Genomic DNA, 9,520 nt, shown 5'->3' on the forward strand with positions numbered 1-9,520 from the left:
GGCTCATGCTGCAGAATATGAAAGAATGAATATACTCCTCAGGAAGCTAGATCGAGCTACAGGAACTTCTTCCTAAATCTTTCTCTTATGGTACCTACTCCTTCACCTTCCTAGTCCTATCTTTAAGCCCTGTGATTCTTCTTGTTCTTTTGTCTCTGATGTGTACCTGGCACTATTGTTTTTGACATTTTTAATGGTTGTTATGTTTGAATGGTTTTCGGTACTGATTGTTGAATAACTGTGATTTTTTCTCTATGTTATCCCTTCTCTCATTCTTATTTGATCTTTTCTTGATCATGTAAGTATTACCTCAATGGCCATAAATTAACATATATGCTTATCTATGCTTAATTTATTGCCTAACCTCTTTGATGATACCAAAAAGGGGAAAGTTTGAGGTAGATTACATAGTTTGTGTTAGCTTGCTTTAGCATGTTGGGATGTAGTAGGTTGGACATTAGCTAGGCTTTAGGTTGGGAAGTAGTAGTTTGGGATGTGTTTGGGTTGTACTAATGAAGATAGGAGTTCTCTCACTCAAGGGGAACTTGATGCTCATAGATAGAGGGAATAAGGTGTAGGATGCCTATATACTTATAGGTATCAATGATAGGAGGAATTGGTTGAACAAACTGGTTTGACATGGCCTTGTGGCTTATGGGGTGTTGCTAAGGTGTATATTGTTCTTTGTGTGGATGGTTTGAAAATGATGAATGCTTGCATAGGTTTATCATCATCTAAAAGGGGAGAAATTGTTAAGTCCTTAGTTTTGATGATTGACAAACTATATGAATTCTATATGTTGGGACCTATTTCTTAGATTTTTTGTAGATAATAGGTTGGGCTTACCTATCACTATCACAATCAACAGTCACAACTGACACAAAGTACAAAAGTTGGGAGAAAAAGTTGCTTCCACTTTTTTTTCCTCAACCAATGGGATCTCTCCAAGGTTTTCTTATGTTACAATATATATTGCTCATCTCCTACAATAAAAAGGCCAACACTTCCATATTCTGACAACTAAATATCTTTCTGAAGTGGTGAATGAAAAGACTACAGTTGCAATAGAAAACTAATTATTTATCTAGTCGTGTCTTTATCTCTTTGTTGTAGTTAAGTCTTTGTACTTTGTTCTAAAATGTTTACCTACATTTCTTATAATTGTCAGTAGGTTTTGAGGTGTAAACCTTTCATTGTAATCACCTAGAGTTAGGTGATTGTTCAAGATAGATTTAGCTTGTGGAGTCCAGTTAGAGTTAGCTAGAGGTTGAAGTAGTAGAGGTACTATTTGTGTTTCCTTGGGATAGAGTTGTTGCTAGGAAACAAAGGATTAGGAGGTTAATCCTCAGTCTATATTTAAGAAGTTGCTTGAGTATAGTGAAGCTTAGAAAGCCTGAAGGTAGGTCGTGGTTTTTCTCCCTTGAGCAAGGATTTTCCGCATAAAAACCTTGTGTCTTTTATTTACTTTATTCCTGCACTTCTTGCTTTATATATCTCCTAGTTCTCATTATATGAGTGTATCTGGGAATAGGTCCTGAGTTGAAGATCAATACACAGTGTCCCTTCACCTAGTACTAATATTTCTCTCTTCCAAGATCATGAGCCAATGTTTCCAAATATGGATTCAAAGAAGAACTCTCATAAGTAGGGGTGTGTATCGGTCGGTTCGGTTAGTTTTTATTTTTTATTGGTTCAGTTTATCGGTTTTAATTTTTAAATATGTAAAACCAATAACCAATCAATAAGATATTTTCTTATCGGTTTTCGGTTTATCGGTTTAGTTTTTAGTTTAACCAATAAGAAAATACTTATAAAATAGAAATAGTAGCAACTAACATAAAAATAAAATCTTAGCTACCATCAAAATCCTACGTAATGCATTTTTGTTTACAAGAATATTCAGACTTGAATTGAATGTTAGTTCCGAAAAAACTGAATCCTAATTGTTGAAAGCTACTAAATGCTTCAAGCTTTCCAATGATAATACTCGTGCTTTATATTGTTCCTTTGTTTCCCTGAATAGGTTAATACGTTGTGAATCACAGAACTGTGAATAAGCAATGTATATAACACACACACACACACACACATATATATATATTACATAAATAGGGAAAAATAATAACTTAGTGTATTCTTATTGGGTTATCGGTTTAACCAATAACCCAATAAGCTAAAACCAAAACCGAACCGTTTACCCAATAAAAATTTTTATAAAACCAATAAGAAACCGTTAACCCAATAACCAAATACCAATAACCCATAGCATTTTTATCAGTTCGGTTTATTGTTTGGTTTGTTTTTGCACACCCCTACTCATAAGCATAAGTTTGAAGTCCTAGATGAGTTCTTATTCAAGGACTTCAAAGTTGATGAAGGCCTGACTCAAAGGAGACACCTAGTCAAACTCCTATGGGTCGATGGATATTTTATGACAAGGGGTGAAGCATCTAACCCCATGAATCAAAAGAAGGAGTTACCTCTTAAGGAAATTCCTACAAAGAGGCAAAAGTATCAAGTCTATTGGTCCAAGTTGATACATGGGAGGTAAGGTCCTTACAAAGCACATTTGAAGGACAAGATAAAAAGTTCAAGGCCTCACTTCTAAGGTATATGTACCCTTTCCTCTTTCTAGTGATCCTTGGAGGCGTGATGATTTTTCTCCCATATTGCATAGACCCTTGAAATTGATTGATATCATGTCACACCATGAGAATATTAGTGTCTTCAAGATTCCTTTATGGTGTTTGTCTTTGGTGGTTGAATTGTGTGGGTCTTGCAATCTAGATACCCAATCTATTTGTGGTTTTAGGAAAAGTCCTTGGTGTGTACTTAATGTATGACTTATGTTTCCCAATCATCTTTACACTTGTGTGATTGGACGAGTTGAGGTAATAGGAAGGACGCTTAGAAACATGCTATGTGCCATGAAAAGAAGTCACCCAACATCTTGGGTATACCATTTGGCTTGGAGTGAATTGGTTTCTTATAGATCCTCTATTTTCTCTTATAGCATGATTGAGTTGGTGAATGCACTTCGTGTGGGAAGTTGCTAGAAAGGAAAAAATGTAATATGCTTAAATTTTCTTATCTCAGCTTCTTGTAGACTTATTATTAAGGGTAATTAGATGAGAATAGTGTCCTTAACTCTTTTCTTTTCTATCTTTTTGCCTATAATAATTGCCATGTTTGTGTTGAAAATGCATTTAGTGTGAACATGAGTTGTCTTGAAGGAAGGGTGTTGTGCATCCTAATGACTTGACTCTATCCTTGGTTGTTACAACTTCTAGTGACTTTATTACTAGATTTCTTAAGTACCATGCTACTCTTAAGTATGGAAACACCATGGAAGAGACTCATCTTCTTTGCATTTGATAATATCCATGTTGATGTGGGATTTATTTTAGATAGAGGTAGGAGTTCTTGGGTATAGACTTATGGTGAAATAATGAAATACTTGTGTCTTACAACCTTGGTAGTTTCCTTGTTTCATAAGACTCCTTATAGCCAACACCTTTTGTGTAGTGTATGATGAATTCATTTTGTTGATAAAAAAATCATTGGTTGTATGTCAAATGTGTACCTCTTTGGCATAGATGTGTTTATGTTCACCACTGTGCTAACTCTCGTGCTTTGAGGATTTGTTGGTTGTGTGTTCTTCTCTTGTGCTTTAAGGTTGTAGATTTGAGGACGAATTCTCTTCAAGAAGGAGGAGATGATATAATCCCAATTACCTCCCGATCTTTGGATGAGAGGCTCATGGTCCAAGAGGCACTTGATAACTCCTTGGTGCTATCAAAAGGTGCCAATTGGATGGTGATAATCTTTAAGGAGGGTCAAGGGACATTAAAGAGGCCAAGGGAGTGCAAGACGGGGCTAGAAAGCCTCCAAAAGAGGATATATGCCCCATCCGCTTTGAAGGTGCGACCAACCAGCTCTATATCTGCTAGATCAAGTAAAAACAATCCACTATTCCCTTGGGATACACCTGAGATGCGCCCCATATACTCCATAAATGCTTAAACAGATGTTAAGTGGGCAACCATGATTTGTTCTTTCCAAATGGGTCATTTTTGGGCCCATAAGATGTAATAATTTAACCAAGACTATAAATAGGACCTTTCTTTCATTTAGGAGGGAGATTTTGATGAATTATGAATGTATACTCTTTTGAGTGTGTAAGACAAGCTTGGATAAGCTTGTGTTGATACCTTGTTTAGAAACGTGGGTTGCTTGGGAATCCGATTCCCTTGAGGTCTACATGAGAGTTAGATGCTTTGATTGATATTGAATAAAGGGTTAGGGTTTTAATATACCCTTAGTTTGCTATCCATTCATTCATTCTGTCTATCTATTTCTTGCTTTCTATCTATCCTTTTAGCTTTCATTTTGTATCATAGTTTAGTTTCCGATTTCGTAGTTTGTATGCTATCACAACTTATAATTGTTATATATTTACTAGATTTCTCTATATAAATACAAGATCCGCAAAACTTACTGGGTTCTAGGAACCCCCACCCAAGCCCCTGGATCCGCCCCTGGAATAAATTGTTATTTAAGACATATAAATATCATTTTGGATATAAGAAGTATACTAAAAAATGCCACCGCCTTAAATTCAAAATAAAATTTTACACTGAGTCGTGATAATAAACATTCCCTTCATTTTAAATTGATTGATCTCTTTTGACTTGGTATAAAATTTAAGAAAATAAAGAATATTTTAGAATCTTATTATTATAAACCAGGATATGTCAAATGTGTCAAATAACTCCTTAATCTTTTGGTTGGTAACAAGTTATCCGGGGATTAGTTATCTCAAAATCAGATATAGCACTATGTATATGGGATAGTTTATCCCATCACTATGATTTAAATGGTGGGATAAGTAATTCTGGAACTAACTAATACCTCCAACCAAATGCTAGATATCCTGCATTTTATCTCTGGATTATTATACCTTATACCTCACACCAAATGTCTTCTTATAGTCTTAAATCAAAGATATGTCAAACGTACCAAAATGTCCTTTGATCTTGTGCTCCTAAACATGTCAAATATTTTTTAAAAATAAATTAAAAAGGAAAATAGGTCAAACAAATTAAAGGAGGAGAGTATATGAATAATGCCTTTTTTCTTCCCGGTCCAATATTTGTTCTTGAAGGTCTTCTTTTCCACGTAAAAGCAAACTCTCCACATTAATGAAAAACCTTTCCTTCAATAATCTTACAACAAACAGAAGCTTTTCCATTATAAATTCGTACAGAGCAATCAATGAATTTCGGCAAAATAGAAGATCTATATGACCAAATTTTCCTGTTAAAAATAAGATCTCTCTTCTTCTTCATTCTCAAGAGGAATGCATCAACAAAACTTCCCTTCCATATAGATCGTCGTGGCATAAATGAATTTCTTTTCTTCGATTACGCCCCTAAAGCTAGCGCCTACTCCTACCCCTTCTCCTCACGACTAGGATCTTCCTTGATCCTTTTTACATAACACTCTTGGTTGTCCAAGAGGACTGGCTACACACGCGAGCGCGCACACACACATATATATACTAGTCAAGTATACATGTGTTGCACGTGTGTATATTCTCTCCACCCTAAAAGTGTTAATGCTACAACATCTTAAAAATGAATGTCTCATTACAATGCTAAATTAGCTAAAGCACTATGAATCATTCCTAAATATATTTAACTCTAACTTAGAGTTTTAAGGTTGTTCTTCGAGTTAAGCTACTCAACCAATTAAAGATTAAAGAACAATAAGCTACTCCAATTTATTAGTTTATCTTATAATTCAAACTCAACTAATAAGTTTAATCAAGGATTCAACTATAAAACTAACGAATCATATATCAAAATATAGTTCAATAACATTATCAAAACTAAGTCACAATTAAATGGAAAAAAAAAAAGAAGAAATAAACCTTTTATTTTTGTAGCTACTTCATTCGACGGGAAATTCTTTCAGTTTTTCAATCAAAAATTCTCTTCTGAAAGAGAGACACGAAAAATTAAATGAAGTGTATTGATTATTAATTGTTGATTATGTATAACTCCTACATAATTTTTAAAGCTATAAATTAAAAGAAATAAATGAAAACATAAAGGGTGATAATAATAAATGCAAGAATACACATGAAGCAAAATCAAAATAATAAGAAAACGTAGAAATAGGAGTATGTTTCTTGTAACTTTTGAGTTCATAATATTACTTAAATAGAATTTTAGAAATCACTTTTTTTATATAAGGTAAAATTCTAATTAATTTTAAAATATTAAATATTATAATTTATTACCTATATCAAATAACTAAACCTAAAACAATTACAAACCAAATTATTTGTTTTGAGAACATACCCAAAAAGGATACACGTGAGAGGAAAAAAGGGACTATCATAAATCTGGTGGCTATGACTTTTAGGATTTATATAAGGAAAACGTTTTATTTAAGTTAAATTTTACTTAATATTAGTAGTAATTTAAATTTTTGGGGTTCTTCTTTGTACACGCCAGAATAGTTTTGGTTAAAAAAATAGTATTACTAATTTTCCATTAAAAAATACATACCCAACAAATTAAAACTTTTCATAAATTTAGGAGTCTTTCCATATATTTAGGAATATTCTCATATCATATATTTATTATAGTCAATATTTAATATTATAAAGATAATAATATAATAATTGAAAAAAAAAAGTGAAAAGACGATTTTGTCTAAAACAAAACTTTTTAGTAAAGGGTAAAAAGTTCGAATCACTTTTCTAAACGCACCTTGCGCGTATACCTCACTTTAATGAGCTCAAATATTACACTAAATAGGATATTTGTTTAAATAATAAAGATGAATATAATAATTAAATTTAATATCTTTTGAGTATGTAAAGATGGAGAATTTATTTATTAATAAATTGCAACAAAATAACACAATGATAGAGACATCAAATAATACAATCAAATCTAATCTTTACACACAAAAATTTTCTCAAAGTCGTCTGATACCCATCTATCACCTGTAAACAATAACAAAATAATATGAAAATAAAGATATCAAAATAATACAACTAAACCTAATCTTTACATAAAAAAATTTCTCAAAGCCGACCAACATTAATCTATCACCTGTAAACTGCAACAAAATAATACGATAAAAGTAATATCAAAATAATATAATTAAACTTAAATTTTACACACAAAAATTTTTCAAAGCCGATCAAGATTCATCTACGAACTGTAAACTACCACAAAATATCAAACTAATAGAGATAGTGGCGGAGCCAAGATTTTCAGCAAGGCGGTTCACAAGTGAACATACCATCTAACCGAAAGAGGTTCGACATCTACTATATATACATAAAAAATAATTTTAACTATATATATAGCATAATTTTTCATCGAATGGGGTTTGGATGAACCCCCTAACTTACATGTAGCTCCGCCCAAGAATAGAGATATTATGATAATACAATTAAACCCAACCTTTACCTAAAAAAATATTGTTAAAGCTGACCCACATGCATCTAGCACCTTTAAATTAAAATAAAATAATAAGATAATAAAGATATCAAATCAATACAATTAAATCTAACTTTTACACAAGAAATTCTTCAAAGCCGACTGACATTCATCTACGATCTGTAAACTATAAAAGAAAAATATAATTGGGATCACAAAACTTCGATTTTGATCCAACTAATTCTTGTCTGAACGAAAATTTTGACCCTAAAAAATGATTTTGAAATGAAAATAAAGTAGCTACATATATATATATACACACACACATATATATATACACACACACACACATATATATATATACACACACACACACACACACATATATATATATATATATAAAATCTATATTTATATCTATAATATATAATATATTAAAAGTGTGAAGACCCTTAAAAAAGTGTTTTGAACTTTTTGCACTTCATTAAAAGACTTCACAATAGATAAAATCATCTTTTTATTTTTTTCCTCAAATAATTATTATTAATATTGAATATTGACTTTAATAAATATAAAAAAAAATTAAAACCTCAAATATATGGGAACACTCCCAATTTTATGGAAAATTTTGTTAGGTGTCGGCTATAATTAATTAATATTTATAATTACTTAGATTCCCTTCTAATAATAGTAGATTGGTTTTAAGGGAAAAAAATATTAAAACAAACGGGATTAAATTTCAAGACAAGCAAACACAAAATTTCCTTTTTTTCCTTCTTTAGTAGCATACCACAATTAGTATTACCAACAACAAAAAAAAACATACCAAAATTAGGATTCTAATTAAGCAAACAACTCTATATTAAATATGACTTAAAACGTATAAATTATTTTTTAAGTAACTTTTGTTATAAAATAATTATTATTTAATTGATTTTAAAATTAATTCAGGTCCTTAATAGGTAAACATTCATTATATTTAACACTTTTAAATTATTAAAATTTTACCTTATGTAAAAAAATAATAATTCATACAATTTTATTTAAATAATATTTTAAACCAATCTTACAAGAAACATAACTTCTACTTATATTTTTTCTTATTTGATTCAAGTCGTCTTCTTTCATTCACCATGTTCATTCTTTTGCCTTTTATTTTTCTAATAGTTTTATAGATTGATTATATATGCATTATACACAATGAACAATTGACAATGAATTTTCCCTTATGGTTTTTCTCGCGTTTTTCTTGCAGTTGAAAAATTCAGATTAAAAACTCAACGTAACAAGCATGTTGCCGAATGAAGTAGACGAAAAAATTAAAAGTTTATCTCTATACCTTTTATTTCTTTGTTCAAATAATTTTTTTTGAATGTAGGTGTTTATTATTATTAATTATCTGTTTCTATAATAATCCACTGTGTTTTTATACGGGTGTATTTATGTGTTGATCGGGTTAGAGGTCCTTAATTATCTTCCTTGTTTGATTTTTGTAATATTATTCTTTTTAGTTTGTTCTCTGTTTTATATTCATATATATATATATATATATGATTAGGATTAATTGTGCGACTTCTAAAGCCCTTTTGTTTTAAGAGAAATATATAATTAGTTGAAAGAAGATTTGGTTCGAGAAGTTGAATTTCTTGCACAATTAGTGTTTATTATTAATCATTAATAATTGTTGGATGTGATTAAAAGATGCAATAATTACTTAAAAAAATAGTTACTCCTAAAATATATGGTAGGAGAATTAATTAGTATTTTTCTTTCTACTGTTCAATTAGAAAAAGACTCTTAAAATAGGACTCTATTAAGGAAATACTTCTATAAATATTGAGATATACGTTGAACTAGAGAACAAACCGGTTTGCCTATTGGGAGAATATGATTGATGTTCATCTAACCTGATTCGATTCCATGTCTAGATTAGTGGATGCTTGATTTTCTAATCCTCATATAATAGAATTCAACATATGTGTGTGTATATATATATATTTTTATATATATATATATATATATATATATATATATATATATATCTTCTTTAATTTCATTCA

This window comes from Capsicum annuum, chromosome 7 (genome assembly GCF_002878395.1).
Source record: "Capsicum annuum cultivar UCD-10X-F1 chromosome 7, UCD10Xv1.1, whole genome shotgun sequence".
NCBI lineage: Eukaryota > Viridiplantae > Streptophyta > Magnoliopsida > Solanales > Solanaceae > Capsicum > Capsicum annuum.